This window comes from Panthera tigris, chromosome A1 (genome assembly GCF_018350195.1).
Source record: "Panthera tigris isolate Pti1 chromosome A1, P.tigris_Pti1_mat1.1, whole genome shotgun sequence".
Taxonomy (NCBI): Eukaryota; Metazoa; Chordata; class Mammalia; order Carnivora; family Felidae; genus Panthera; species Panthera tigris.
Window position 1 is genome coordinate 11,353,263 of NC_056660.1, and position 17,207 is coordinate 11,370,469.

A 17,207-nucleotide genomic window follows, 5' to 3' on the forward strand; every position below is an offset into this window, starting at 1 on the left:
CCTCTCAATAGATGCAGAAAAAGCATTTGACAAAATACAGCATCCTTTCTTGATAAAAAGCCTCAAGAAAGTAGGGATAGAAGGATCATACCTCAAGATCATAAAAGCCATATATGAACGACCAAACGCTGATATCTTCAATGGGGAAAAACTGAGAGCTTTCCCCCTCAGGTCAGGAACAAGACAGGGATGTCCACTCTCACTACTGTTATTCAACTTAGTATTGGAAGTCTTAGCCTCAGCAATCAGACAACACAAAGAAATAAAAGGCATCCAAACAGGCCAGAAGGAGGTCAAACTTTCACTCTTCACAGATGACATGATACTCTGTGTGGAAAACCCAAAAGATTCCACCAAAAAACTGCTAGAACTGATTCATTAATTCAGCAAAGTTGCAGGATATAAAATCAATGCACAGAAATTGGTTGCATTCCTATACACCAACAATGAAGCAACAGAAAGAGAAATCAAGGAATCGATCCCATTTACAATTGCACCAAAAACCATAAAATACCTAGGAATAAATCTAACCAAAGAGGTGAAAAATCTATACACTGAAAACTATAGAAAGCTAATGAAAGAAACTGAGAAAGACACAAAAAAATGGAAAAAGATTCCATGTTCCTGGATAGGAAGAACAAATATTGTTAAAATGTTGATACTACCCAAAGCAATCTACATAGTCAATGCAATCCCTATCAAAATAACACCAGTATTCTTCACAGAGCTAGAACAATCCTAAAATTTGCATGTAACCAGAAAAAACACCAAATAGCCAAAGCAATCTTGAAAAAGAAAACCAAAGCAGGAGGCATCACAATCCCAGACTTCAAGCTATACTACAAAGCTGTAATTATCAAGACAGTATGGGACTGGCACAAGAACGGTCTCTCAGATCAATGGAATTGAATAGAGAACCCAGAAATGGACCCACAAACGTATGGCCAACCAATCTTTGACAAAGCAGCAAAGAACATCCAATGGAATAAAGACAGTCTCTTCAGCAAGTGGTGCTGGGAAAACTAGACAGCAACATGCAGAAGAATGAACCTGGACCACTTTCTTACACCATACAGAAAAATAAACTCAAAATGGATGGAAGACCTAAATGTAAGACAGGAAGCCATCAAAATCCTCGAGGAGAAAGCAGGCAAAAACCTCTTTGATCTTGGTCGAAGCAACTTCTTACTCAATACATCTTTGGAGGCAAGGGAAACAAAATGAACTATTGGGACCTCATCAAAATAAAAAGCTTTGCACAGTGAAGGAAACAATCAGCAAAACTAAAAGGCAACCAACAGAATGGGAGAAGATATTTGCAAACAACATATCAGATAAAGGGCTAGTATACAAAATCTATAAAGAACTTATCAAACTCAACACGCCCAAAAAACAAATAATCCAGTAAAGAAATGGGCAAAAGACAGGAATAGACACTTCTCCAAAGACGACATCCAGCTGGCCAACTGACACATGAAAAAATGCTCAACTTCACTCATCATCAGGGAAATACAAAATCAAAACCACAATGAGATACCACCTTACACCTGTCAGAATGGCTAACGTTAACAACTCAGGCAACAACAGATGTTGGTGAGGATGCGGAGAAAGAGAACCTCTTTGGCACTGCTGGTGGGAATGCAAGCTGGTGCAGCCACTCTGGCAAACAATATGCAGGTTCCTCAAAAAATTAAAAATAGAACTACTCTACAACCCAGCAGTTTCACTACCAGGTATAAATCCAAAAGATACAGGTGTGCTGTTTCGAAGGCACACAGGCACCCCAATGTTGATAGCAGCACTATCAATAATAGCCAAATAATGGGAAGAGCCCAAATGTCCACTGATAAAGGGATAAAGAAGATGTCATATTATATACACACATACATACAACAGAGTATTACTCAGCAATCAAAAAGAATGAAATCTTGCCATTTGCAACAACATGGATGGAACTGGAGGGTATCATGCTAAGAGAAATTCGTCAGAGAAAGAAATATCATAGGCCTTCACTCATGTGGAATTAAGATACAAAACAGATGAACAAAAGGGAAGGGAAGCAAAAATGATATAAAAACAGGGAGGGGTACAAAACCTAAGAGACTCTTAAATACAGAGAACAGGGGCGCCTGGGTGGCTTGGTCAGTTAAGCATCCGACTTCAGCTCAGGTCATGATCTCACGGTCCATGAGTTCAAGCCCGCGTCGGGCTCTGTGCTGACCGCTCAGAGCCTGGAGCCTGTTTCAGATTCTGTGTCTCCCTCTCTCTCTGCCCCTCCCCTGTTCATGCTCTGTCTCTGTCTCAAAAATAAATAAACGTTAAAAAATTAAAAAAAAAAAAAATACAGAGAACATACTAAGGTTTGCTGGAGGGGTTTTGGGTGAGAGGATGGGCTAAATGGGTAAGGAGCATTAAGGAAAACACTTGTTGGGATGAGTACTGGGTGTTATACATAGGGTATAAATCACTGGAATCTACTGCTGAAATCATTATTGCAGTATATCCTTGCTAACTGACTTGGATGTAAAATAAAATTAAATAAATAAAATATTGTGCTTACAAAAAAAATGTTTAGCGATGGGAAAAATCAGGGTGACTTGGAGAAGGTAGAACTATAAGGTTGGCAGTTAAAAAAAAAGAAAAAGCAAATAACATATACATATATATAGAAGTTATATAGTGCTTTCTTCTTGTTCATCCCAACAAGTACCCTCCTTAATGCCCATCACCCATCTTCTTCACCTCCATTAACCCTGTTTGTTCTCTGTATTTATTAGTCTCTTATAGTTTGCCTTCTTCTCTGTTTTTATCTTATTTTCCTTTCCTTCCCCTATGATCATCTGCTAAGTTTCTCAAATTCCACATGAGTGAAATCATGTGTTATCTTTCTGTGACTGACATTTTTCACTTAGCATAATACCTTCCAGATCCATCCATGTTGTTGCAGATGGCAAGATTTCATTCTTTTTGATTGCCAAGTAGTATTCCATTGTGTATATATACCACATCTTCTTAATCCATTTGTCAGTGGATGGACATTTGGGCTCTTTCCATAATTTGGCTATTGAAGAGTACTGCTATAAACATTGGGGTATATGTGAGCCTTCAACAGCACTCTTGTATCCTTTGGATAAATTCCTAGTAGTGCAACTGCCAGGTAGTAGGGTAGTTCTCTTTTTAATTTTTTGAAGAACCTCCACACTGCTTTCAAGAATGGCTGCAAGAGTTTGCATTCCTACCAACAGTGCAAGAGGGTTCCCCTTTGTCCACATCCTCACTAACATCTGTTGTTTCCCGAGTTGTTAATTTCAGCTACTCTGACCCATGAGAGGTGATATCTCGATGTGGTTTTGATTTGTATTTCCCTAATGATGAGTGATGCTGAGCATCTTGTCATGTGTCTGCTTGCCATCGGGATGTCTTCTCTGGAAAAGAATCTATTCACGTCACCTGCCCGTTTCTTCACTGGACTATTTGTTTTTTGGGTGTTGTGTTTGTTAAGTTCTCTATAGAAATAACTCTTATCCAATATGTCATTTGCAAATATCTTCTCCCATTCCATTGGTTGCCTTTTAGTTTTATTAATTGTTTCCTTTGCTGTGCAGAAGCTTTTTATCTTGATGAAGTCTCAATAGTTAATTTTTGTTTTTATTTCCCTTCCCTTTGGAGACATGTCAAGTAAGAAGTTGCTGTGGCCAAGGTCAAAGAGGTTGCTGCTTATTTTCTCCTCTAGGATTATTAATGGCTCCTGTCTCACATTTAGGTATTTCATCCGTTTTGAATTTATTTTTGTGTATGGTTTAAGAAAGTGGTCCAGGTTCATCCTTTTGCATGCTGCTGTCCAGTTCTCCCAGCACCATTTGCTAAAAGAAACTGTCTTTTTTCCATTGGATACGCTTTCCTGCTTTGTTGAAGACTGGTTGGCCATACATTTGTGGGTCCATTTCTAGATTCTCAGACTCTGAATAGCCAAAGTAACATTGAAAAAGAAAACAAAGCTGGAGGCATCACAATCCCAGACTTTAGCCTGTCTTGCAAAGCTATAATCATCAAGACAGTATGGTACTGGCACAAAAACAGACACATAGGTCAAAGCAATAAAGCCTGGAAATTTAAACATCAGTCTCTGCTTTGAGGAAGCCCAGAGACCAATAGGAAGCTGAGACCTTGCCCTTAAAGATCCAGCACAACACACAAGCCATAGAGATATAGCTTGGAAACAGCAGTTTGAAAGGCAATTGGAGCTTACAGGAAGGAGAGTTTGTTACTAATCTGAGTTTGCTGAGGGACTTCAGGAACAAAAGAGCTGGCAGGTGCCATTTCCCTCCCTTGCCCCTCATCATAAACACACAGCCACCTGCAGGAACCAGCAAGGCTCCACAACTCACTAACTTCCTTGCACCAGGCCTTGCCCTCCCCAGCCAGACCTGCCTCAGTCCCAGTGCTGTGGATCAACTCCCCCAGAACACCTAGGCAAATCTTGCCAACACTACACTCCTGACCACCCATGGAACACATGTACAGCTTATTAAAACTTCACCCTCCCCACCTCGGGAGCTGTGCTGAGCTTATGTGTCCAGCATGGGAGCACCCAAATGCATAAAACAGTTAATAAGAAACAAAGGAATTGGTAGTAATACAATAGTAGGGGACTTTAACACCCCACTTACATCAATGGACAGATCATCCAAATAGACAGTCAACAATACTAGCTTTCAATGACAACCTAGAACATTTAACAGATGTATTCAGAACATTCCATCCTAAAATGGCAGAATACACATTCTTCTCAAATGCACATGGAACATTCTCTAGAATAGATCACATATTAGGCCACAAAACAAGTCGTAACAAATGCACAAAGATCAATATCATACCATGCATCTTTTCTGACTACAACACTATGAAACTAGAAGTCAACCATGAAAAAATCTGAAAAGACCACAAATGCATGGAGATTAAATAACATGCTAACAAACAATGGATCAACCAGGAAATAAAAGAAGGAATTAAAAAATACATGCAAATAAGTGAAAATGAAAACACAACAGTCCAAAAGTTTGGGATGCAGCAAAAGTGGTCCTAAGAGGCAAGTTTATAGCAATACAGGCCTATGTCAAGAAGAAAAATCTCCAACACTCTAACCTTACACAAGAAATAATAAAGATTAGAGCAGGAAAAAAAAAATGATATAGAAACTAAAAACACAGTAAAATAGATCAATGAAACCAGGAACTAATTATTTAAAAAATCAACAAAATTGATAAATCTCTAGCCAGACTCATCAAAAAAAAAAAAAAAAAAAAAAAAAAAAGGAAAGAAAGAAAGAAACAGAGAGAAAACAAAAATCACAAATGAAAGAGGAGAAATAACACTGAAATATAAACAACTATATGTGAATATTATGAGAGTATATGCCAACAAATTAGACAACCTAGAAGAAATGGGTAAATTCCTAGAAACACATAACCTACCAGACCTGAAGGAGGATCAAATAGAAAATTTGAACAGACTGGGTACCAGCAAGGAGATTGAATCAGTAATCCAAAAACCCCCAAAAAACAAACATCCATGACCAGAGAGCTTCAAAGGCAAATTCTACCAAATATCTCAAGAAGAGCTAATACCTATTCCCAAACTGTTTGAAAAAAATAGAAGAGGATGCAAAACTTCCAAATTCAATCTATGATTGATCGTATCAACCTGACACCAAAACCAGATAAAGCCACCACAAAAACAAAAAGAAAACAAACAGAAACACTACAGGCCAAAATCTGATGAACATAGATGTAAAAATCCTCAACAAAATACAAGCAAAATGAATCCAACAATGCGTTAAAAAAAAATCATTCACCTGAATCCAGTGGGATTTATTCTCAGAATATAAGAGTGGTTCAATATTCACAGATCAATGTGACATCACATCAATAAAAGAATAAAAACCATGTGATCATTTCAATGGACACACACACTTTTGACAAGATCCATTCATGATAAAAGCTCAACAAGGTAGGTTTAGAGGAAACATACTTTATAATAAAGGCCATATATGGAAAAATGCACAGTGAATATCATACTCAATGGGGAAAAACTGAGAGCTTTTCCCCTCAGGACAGGAACAGGACAAGGATGCCCACTCTCACCACTTTTATTCAACATAGTACTGTAAGTCTCAGCCACAGCAATCAAACAACATAAACAAAAGGTACCAAATTGCCTTTTGAAAGTAAAACTTTCACTATTTGCATATGACAGGATACTATACAGAGAAAGCCTACAAGACTCAAAAAAACTACTAGAACTGGTGAATGAATTCAGTAAAACCACAAGATACAAAGTCCATGTGCATAAATCTGTTGTATTTTTATGTACTAATAATGAAGCAGCAGAAAGAGAAATTAAAACAATCCCATTTACAACTGCACCAAAAATAATAAGACACCTAAAGATAAACCCAACCAAAGAGGTGAAACACCTATATTCTGAAAACTATAAAATGATGAAAGAAATTGAAGATGACACAAAGAAATGGGGGGGGGGGGGCAATGCATGCTCATGGGTTTGAAGAACAAATATTGTTAAAATGTCTATACCATCCCAAGCAATCTATAGCTTTAATAGAAACCCTACCAAAATACCTATAGCAAGTTTCACAGAACTAGAACAATCCTAAAATTTGTATGGAACCACAAAAGACCTTGAAGAGCCAAAGCAATCTTGAAAAAGAAAAGCAAAGCTGGTGGTATCACACAAAAAGATGCTCAACATAATTTATCATCAGGAAAATGCAAATCAAAACTACAATGAGATATCACCTCACACCTGACAGAATGGCTAAAATCAGTAAACCAAGAAACAGCACATGTTTGTGAGGATGTGGAGAAAGGGGAACCCTCCTGCACTGTTGGTGGGAATACAAACTGGTGCAGCCACTGTGGAAAGCAGTATGGAAAATCCTCAAAAAGTTAAGAATAGAACTACCCTATGGTCCAGCAATTGCACTACTAGGTATCTACCCAAAAAAATACAAAAACACTAATTCAAAGGGATACGTGCACCCCTAGATTTATTGCAGCATTATTACAATAGCTAAATTATGGAAGCAGCCCAAGTATCCACGGATACATGAATGGAGAAAGAGGTGGTATGTATGTACATATGTATGTACATATGTATGTATACATGCATATTCATACACATGTGCAATGGAATATTCAGTCCTAAAAAAGGAAATCTTGCTCTTTGCAACAAAGGAATGGACCAAGAGAGTATAATGCTAAGCAAAATAAACCAATCAGAGCAAGAGAAATACCATATGATTTCACTTGTGTATGGAATTTAAGAAACAAATGAACAAAGGGGGCGGGGGGAAAGAGAGAAACCAAAAAGCAGACTCTTAACTACAGAGAACAGAGGGTTACCAGAGGGGAGGTGGGTGGGGGAATGAATGAAATATGTGTAGGGAATTAAGAGCACACTTACCTTGATGAGCACTGAGTAATATATGGAATTCTTGAATCACTGTACTGTATACCTTCAATGAACATAACACCCTATGCTAACTACACTGGAATTAAAAGAAAGAAAAGACAAGGAGAAAGCAAAGAAAGAAATTTCAACAGTACATTGTAACCTATAGTAATAAAATGTGGAGGTTTAATTCTTAATTTTATAAAACAACAGATTTGCTAATGTGGAAATGTTCTACTTTTCCTCTATTTCTTAGCCTCCTCTCCTTCTAACGTAGGTGAGGAAAACTGTGTAAAAGAAAGGCCCTTTAAAGCTTCAGCCCCACACTAGCTGAGCCCAGTAAGAACTGCAGACCTGCAGTCAAATCTCCTGGGTATAGTGTTATACCTGTTACTGAAGCATTAATTTTTCACCTCCCCAGGGACCCAAAGAAATGGAGAGGAGAGGAGGTGTAGAGATATCCACCCAAAGGAGAGAGTAGATATCTAATAGGCGCTTTCATAAGAGAAATGCCTCCTCATATCTCAGTGCTTTCTGGCACCAAAACATTATACACTTTTTGTCCACTGGCATAAAAGCAATTTAAATAGGTGCACCGTAACTTGGACTTAAGTCGATTAAAATTAAATAGAGTGTCTTAGAGCACCATACATTTTAGCGATACGTATTATTCCCACTCATTGGCGAGAACACTTAAGAATATGTTAGTACAGCTGTGATTAAGATGCTTGTAGTCATTACACGACACACGAACGGACACGCATACACAAACACGCACAGAGGCACGTCTTAAGGTGCTTCTGGTTCCAAATCCTAACACTGTTCTTTTCAGCGAATTAATTGTAGAATCATAGAAATAAGGGTACCTCCTGCTGCTTGTATCCATAGCTTATACCTGCTTCCAAATACCTGCCTGAATATAAAAGTGACTACAGGTGAATTTTATGGCCTATTATACCTCCATAAACCTGGGTGTTTTAAGTTTTTGATACACTTACTTAGGATTATTAACATTTGAATACCTATCATGAGCTGAGTTTTTTCCTTCATTCACAAATATTTATGCGCCCAATGTGAGCTCGGCACGGTTTCAGGGGTTCTCCAGTTGCAAAACCATATGACAGCTCTCTATTCAAGGAGCTTACATTTTACTGGAGGAAGATGTACTGGTTTCTTTATGCCAGGTCGTGTTGAGTGCCATGAACAAAACAAGGACAGAGAGTAACCGTAGTGTGGTGCTACTTCAGAAGGGGGTCAAAGAAGCCTTAATAAGATCAGAGAAGAGGTCTGAAAGAAACTAAGGACACAATACGAGCATCTGGGGGAAAGAGCATATCAGCAAAGGGGAAAGCAAATGCAAAGATCCTGAAGCAGGAGCATGATCCCATTGTTGAAAGGACAGGAAGGAAGCCAGTGACTAGAGTAAAATGAGTGAAGAGGAGAGTGGTCAGAGAGGACAGCAGAAAAGGTTATGTGAGTCAGGAAGGACTTGATTCTTTACTGAGTGAAATGGAAAGTCACTGGATTTGGGCGGCAGAGCAGTGACATGCTTTTGTTGTAAAAGAATTATTCTGTTTGGGGTACCTGGGTGGCTCAGTCAGTTTAGCATCCAACTCTTAATTTTGGCTCAGGTTGTGATCTCATGGTTCATGAGTTCGAGCCCCATGTTGGGTTCTGCACGGACACTGCTTGGGATTGTCTATCTCCCTCTCTCTACCTCTCTCTCTCTGCTGCTCCTTCTCTTTCTCTCCCCCAACCCCCCCCCCCCAAACAAACATTAAAAAACATTATCCTTACAAAGGATATATTTAAGTTATGAAAAAGCACTGGAAATAGTGGCGATGGTTGTATAATGTTGTGAATGTACTTAATGCTGCTCAATTGTGCATTTAAAATGGCAAATTTCATGTTACATACATTTCACCACAATAAAAGCAAGTTTTTAAAAAAGGGTCACTGGCTGCTATGTGAAAAATAGACTATAGAAGGGCAGGAGCAGAAAGACCAGCTAGAAGGCTGTTACAATAGTACAGTCAATAGGTAATGAAGGCTGGGACTGGGGTAGTGGCAACAGAGGTGATTACAAGTTAGTATGTTCTGGAAATATTTCAGAGGTAGAGCTAACAGGACTTCATGACATGTGAAATGTAAGAGACTCCAAAATTTGGTCCGAACCAATGGAAGAATAGAATTTCCATTTACGGAGATGAGAAAGTGTATGTTTGAGAGGTGGAAATCACAATTTAATTTTCAGGTATGTTAACAATGAGATACCTAATTATACAACTAAGACCAGATGGTGAGCAAATGGGTGGATATGCAAGTCTGGTGTTGAGAAGTCTGTACTAAAGACATATAGATGGTCTTTAAAACTACTGAAGAAAAAAAAAAAACAAAACAAAACAGAATACTCACCTATCTCCCTTGTAAGAATCAGAAGGTAAAGGCAATGAATTTGAAACTCTAGTTGTGTGTTACACCATGTGGGAAAGTTAACATACCAATACCCAGGCTCCACCTCTCTGGAGACTCATTTTAATTGGTGTGAAGTATGCTCGAATTCCAGGAGTGTTTAGAAGTTGGAATCTGGGGGTGGCTGGGTGGCTCAGTTGGTTAAGTGTCTGACTTCAGCTCAGGTCATGATCTCACAGTTTAGGAGTTTGAGCCCCACATTGGGCTCTGTGCTGACAGCTTAGAGCCTGGAGCCAGCTTTGGATTCTGTGTCTCCCTCTCCCTCTTTGCCCCTCCCCTGCTCATGCTCTGCCCACCCACTCCCCCCTCTCAAAAAAAAAAAAAAAAAAAAAAAAGTTGAAATCTGTTGCCAAGATTGAAACTCTGCCTTAGTGATTCTCAAACCTAAGAATCACCAGTTGGGGGCATCTGGGTGGCTCAGGTGGTTAAGGGTCAACTCTATTTTGGCTCAGGTCATGACCTCCTGGTCCTTGAGATTGAGCCCCATATCAGGTTCTGCTCTGATGATGCAGAGCGTGCTTGGGATTCTCCCTCTGCCCCTCCTCCAGTCACGCATGCTTGAGCACTCTAAATAAATACATTAACTTTAGGGGTGCCTGGGTGGCTCAGTCAGTTAAGCGTCCGACTTCAGCTCAGGTCACGATCTCACAGTCTCTGAGTTCGAGCCCCGCGTCGGGCTCTGGGCTGATGGCTCAGAGCCTGGAGCCTGCTTCCGATTCTGTGTCTCCCTCTCTCTCTGCCCCTCCCCCATTCATGCTCTGTCTCTGTCTCAAAAATAAATAAAAACGTTAAAAAAAAATACATTAAATTTAATCTAAAAAAAAAAAAAAAAAAAAAAAAAAAAAAAAAAAAAGGAATCACCAGGGGGTGCTTGTCAAAAATAAAGACTCCCTCAGTCAAATCCAGATCAGGGACTACCAAATAAGCAATTATTAATAACTATCCCATATTTGAAAGACATTTAATTAGAATAAATTATACAGCAAAGTGTTCTTTAATGTTTTTATTTATTTTTGAGAGAAAGAGCATGAGCAGGGAGGGGCAGAGAGAGAGAGGGAGACACAGAATCCTAAGCAGGCTCCAGGCTCTGAGCTGTCAGCACAGAGCCTGACATGGGGCTCAAACTCACAAACCATGAGATCGTGACCTGAGCCGAAGTCAGACACCCAACTGACTGAGCCACCCAGGTGCCCCAAGTGTTCTTTCTTTCTTCTAAAGCACACTACCCATTGTTTTTCAATATACACAATTTGTGTAGTGATTCGACCCCAAATCTGTCATCGATTTGTGACTTTGTATTTGAGGTCACAGGAAGGGACTGGCTAGAATTCACTGAAGTCCACTTACAGATCAGTTTCTTAGCAGATGCTTCCTTCTGTGACCATCTCTTCCAGCCCAGACACTGATTTTAACAGCAATCTCTTGCTCTAACACTGTGCACTAATTGAGGTTCCAAGAACTTTCACCACCTGCCACCAACTTCTGGAAGTTCCTGAGCAATGATGTTGAGAAAACCGCCCCTTGCTCCTCTCTACTATTTCCAACCCTTTTCTCCGCATTTCTATTTCAAAAAGTCCAGAGACTTGGAAATTCATGCCACCCAGCTGTATTAGCAGTCCTTCCCCAACCCAATCACCATCACCACAGGAGTGGTTGTGAACCTTGGCTGTACAATAGAATCATTAAGGAAACTTGTTAAAGATTCAAAGGCACAGGCCCCACCCCAGACTCCTTAAATCAAACCCTGAAGGGAGGGCTCTGCCTTAGTAAATTTATAAAGTTCTTCCTATGATTTTAAGTGACAGCTGTGGTTGATATCTGCTGATCAAAAACCCTCCTGTTCACACCCCCTAAAACTATAGGTAATTGCTCACTACCTTCTTCACCCCAACTTCTGATACTGTTCTCAGGGACTCCCAACATCCTCATGCATGACCCACAGAAAATTTTGTCCCGTCAGTTTTAGCATTTTTACCTTCAGGGGTCTTCACCCCTCTACTCCACCTTGACCACCCAATTTCACAGCTATACTAAAACCCTATCAGCAGCACTAAGTCTACCAGCTGCAGGATCTCACCTTTCAGCACCCCACTCAGGAATCCTTCCAGTTCCCTTTTACTCTAGCCCCTACCTGATCTCATAGTTCTTTTCCCATCGTGAATAATAATCTGTAGAACTCACTACTTTTCCCAGTACCCATCCCCTAGCTGCTCTCTGCTGAACAAGTTTCAATTTCAGGGACGATAATCACTCCCTTGCTGACATTCTCAAATATCTTACACCTATCTCACTCAACTAGTTATAACTATGGTCTACACTTTCCACACCTGCACCAGATTTGTTTACATGTGACATTTCTAGAACACAACTGCAAGCAAACCTAGTTCAAATAGCACCAAGTCTCCAAATGAGCTCCCAAAGCTATCAGAAAATCCTACAATTACCCTTGCCTGATAATGTCAAATTCCTAGTACTTCCTTCTACCTTGCTTTTTCCTCATCAGCTTCCCATGCCTTTCCCTTCCTATCCCGCCTCAGCTGAAGACTTTGCTTCATAACGCATTGAGTAAATAACACAAATCACAGGGTCTCATCCTCACCCCCAAATCCATAAGCCTGTCTGTCTTTAGCCCCATGTTCTAGGTGCTCCATCCTTTCCAATAGAATATTGAAACAGAATAGAGAACCCAGAAATGGACCCACAAACGTATGGCCAACTAATCTTTGACAAAGCAGGAAAGAACATCCAATGGAATAACGACAATCTCTTCAGCAAATGATGCTGGGAAAACTGGACAGCGACATGCAGAAAGATGAACCTGGACCACTTTCTTACACCATATCCAAAAATAAACTCAAAATGGATGAAAGACCTAAATATAAGACAGGAAGCTGTCAAAATCCTAGAGGAGAAAGCAGGCAAAAACTTCTTTGACCTCGGCTGCAGCAACTTCTTACTCAACACAACTTTGGAGGCAAGGGAAACAAAAGCAAAAATGAACACTTGGGACCTCACCAAAATAAAAAGCTTCTGCACAGAGAAGGAAACAATAAGCAAAACTAAAAGGCAACAGATGGAATGGGAGAAGATATTTGCAAATGACATATCAGATAAAGGGATAGTATCCAAAAATCTACGAAGAACTTATCAAACTCAACACCCAAAAAACAAATAATCCAGTGAAGAAATGGGCAAAAGACATGAATAGGCACTTCTCCAAAGAAGACATTCAGATGGCTGACAGACACATGAAAAAATGCTCAACGTCACTTATCATCAGGGAAATACAAATCAAAACCACAATGAGATACCACCTTACACCTGTCAGAATGGCTAACATTAATGACTCAGGCAACAACAGATGTTGACGAGGATGTGGAGAAAGGATATCTTTTGCATTGTTGGTGGGAATGCAAGCTGGTGCAGCCACTCTGGCAAACAATATGGAGGTTCCTCAAAAAATTAAGAATAGAACTACCCTACGACCCAGCATTTGCACTATTAGGTATTTATCCAAAGGATACAGTAGTGCCCCTGATTCAAAGGGGCACATGCACCCAAATGTTTATAGCAGCACTATCAACAATAGCCAAAGTATGGAAAGAACCCAAATGCCCATTGATGGATGAATGCATAAAGAAGATGTGGTATACATATAGAGTATTACTCGACAATCAAAAAGAATGAAATCTTGCCATTTGCAACTACATGGATGGAACTGGAGGGTATTACACTAAGTGAAATTAGAGAAAGATATATCATGACATCACTGGAATGTGATGATTTTAAGATACAAAAGAGATGAACATAAGGGAAGGGAAGCAAAAATAATATAAAAACAGGAAGGAGGACAAAACCTAAGAGACTCTCAAATATGGAGAACAAATAGAGGGTTGATGGAGGGGTTGTGGGAGGGGGGATGGGCTAAATGGATAAGAGGCATTAAGGAATGTACTCCTGAAATCATTGTTGCATTATATGCTAACTTGGGTGTACATTAAAAAATTAATTTAAAAAAATTTACTCTTTCCACTCAGACTTAATCACTCCACTTGTGCTCTGGATTTCATCTCTTTTCCCTTTTCAAAGGCTTTGCTCCTATGGGCAGATCCTTTATCAGCTGTATCATCAACTTCTCTCTACTGAATTATTTCCATTAACGTACAAACTTAATGCCTCACATTCCCCCCAAAAGCCCTTCTGGCTATCTCCAATTTCTCAGTTTTTTAACAGCAAAACTTCTCCAAAGTATTATCTCTATTCACGGTCTTGACTTTCTTTACTCTGGCTTCCATCCTACCATTCTATCAAAACTTCTCCTTTCAAGATCACCAGCAACCTTCACGTCACCATTCCAACAGAGATGTCTATCTGCATCTTTCTCACTCACCACAGGTATGGACTCAACCAGCCTTAAAATCCTGTTTTAGCTTTGCTTTCGTGACACCATCCTCTTCCTATCCCTCTTGACCTCCTATTTTACCTCTAACCTCTTGTTACTCTAAGTGTGATCCAGAAGACCAGGGGCATTGATAGCATCTGGGAGTTTGTTAGGTTTGCAGACTCAGACCCCAAACCTACTCAATCACAATCCTCAATTAACATGATCACCAGATAACTCCTGGAACGTGAACGTTTTGGGATCGTTGCTGTAAATGTTCATGTGCCCCAGAGCCCTGGGCTGTACTTTCTTCCCACGTGGTCCTGTCCAGATCCAAGAGATTTAAGAACTCTATTTTTTTTTATCTCCAAATCTCTGCCATAGCTCTGACAGCTTTCCTAAATTCCAAATTCATATACTCGACAGCCTACAGGACATGTGCATTTGGAGGTCTCAAATATTTCAAACCTAGTGTGTTGAAAAAGAAACTCTCCCATCTCACTACCAAGTTCCACCAAAGTAAAAATTCAATTTACCAAGCCCTCACAATGATACTGGTATGATCCTCAATGCAGAACACGTATCAGCTCCTTTAGTCCTCATACTACCGCTAAGGGACAGGTACGATTATTGTTCCCATTTTACAGAAGAGTAACTGAGACATGGAGAGTTAAGTACAGGCATACTTTGTCTGATTGGGCTTCATCTTACTGCCCTTTGCAGATACGGTTCGTTTTCGTTTTAACAAATTGATGGTTTGTGGCAACTCTGTCAAGCAAGACTTGGTGCCATTTTTTCCAACAGCATTTACTCACTTTGTGAGTATGTCACATTTTGGTGATTCTCACAACATTTCTACCTTTTCACCACATTTTTTTGATGGTCTTTTATCAGTAATCTTTGATGTTACTATGGTAATGTCTCGGGGTGCCGCAAGCTTAGCCCACAAAATAAAAAACTACCAGTAAATGTCGGATGTATTCTGACTGTACCACCAACAAGCCATCCCCCATCTCTCTCACTCTCCTCAGGCCTCCCTTCTGCCTGAGACACAATATTGAAATTATGTCAATGAGTAACCCTACAGTAGCCTCTAGGTGTTCAAGTGAAAGGACGAGTCACTCACCTCTCACTTTAAGTCAAAAGCTAGAAATGATAGAGCTCAGTGAGGAAGGCATGTCAAAAGCCGAGATAGGCCCAAAGCTAGGCCTCTCGTGCCAAAGAGGTAGCCAAGTTGTGAGTGCAAAGGAAAGGTTCTCCGAGGAAATTAAAAGTGCTACACCAGTGAAGACACAAATAAGAAAGTGAAATAGCCTTATTGCAGATATGGAGAAAGTGTGTCTAGATAGATCAAACCGGCCACAATATTCCCTTAAGCCAAAGCCTGATCCAGAGCAAGGCCCTAACTCTAATTCTATGAAAGCAGAGAGAGGTAAGGAGGCTACACAAGTTTAAAACCAGCAGAGGTGGGTTCAGGAGGTTTAAGGAAAGAAGCCATCTCCGTAAAAGTGCAAGGTGAAGCTGTAAGCACTGGTGTAGAAGCAACAGCAAGTGATCCAGTAGATCTGCCTAAAATAATTCATGAAGGTGGCTACACTACACAACAGATTGTAAATAGAGACAAAACAGCCTTCTGTTGGAAGAAGAGGCCATTGAGGACTTTCAGAACTAGAGAGAAGTCAATGTGTGGCTGACTCTCTGGCTACGGGTCAATGCAACTGGTTCGAGACTGAAGGCAATGGTCATTTATTCTGAAAATCCTAGGGCCCTTAAGAATTATGCTAAATGTCCTCTGCCTGTGCTCTGTAAATGGAACAATAAAGCCTGGATGGCAGCACATCTGTTTACAACATGTTCTACTGAACATTTCAAGCCCACTATTGAGACCTACTGCTCAGAAAGATTCCTTTCAAAATATTACTGCTCACGGACAATGTACCTGGTCACCCAAGAAACCTAATGGAAACATACAGTGAGATTAAGGTTCTTTTCACACCTAACATACAATCCATTCTACAACCCATAGATAGAGGAATAATTCTGACCTTCAAATCTTAAATACACTTCTAGCATCTAACTTCGGCTCAGGTCATGATCTCACAGTTTGCGGGTTCCAGCCCTGCATCGGGCTCTGTGCTGACAGCTCAGAGCCTGGAGTCTGCTTCAGATTCTGTATCTCCCACTCTTTCTGCCCCTCCCCTGCTTGTGCTGCATCTCAGCCTCTCAAAAATGAATCAATGTCATTAAAAAAATTAAGAAATACACTTCATACGGCTATAGCTGTCATAGTTGTGACTCCTCTGATGGATGTGGGCAAAGTAAATGGAAAGACCTCTGAAAAGGACTCACCATTCTAGATGCCATTAAGAACATTCGTGATTTATGAGAAGATACCAACATTACTAGGAGTTTGGAGGAAATTTGTTCCAACCCTCATGGATGACTTTGAGGGATCCAAGACTTCAGTGAAGGAAGTAACTGCAGATATGGTGGAAGTAACGAGAGAACTGGAGTTAAAAGTGGAGCCTCAAGATGTGAGCGAATTGCTGCAATCTCATGAGAAAACTTTAATGGAGGAGGAATTGCTTCTGATGAATGAGCAATAAAAATGGTTTCTTGCGATGGAATCTACTCCTAGTGAAAATGCTGTGAATATTTTTGAAATGACAACGAGGAATTTAGAGTATTATGTCAACTTAGTTGATAAAGCAGCTGTATAGTTTGAGAGGATTGACCCCAATTTTGAAAGAAGTTCTACTGTGGGTAAAATGCTATCACATGCTACAGAGAAACTATTTATGAAAGGAGGAGTCAATGGATGAGGCACAAACTTCACTGTTATCTTATTTTAAGAAATTACCACAGCCACGCCAACCACCCTAAT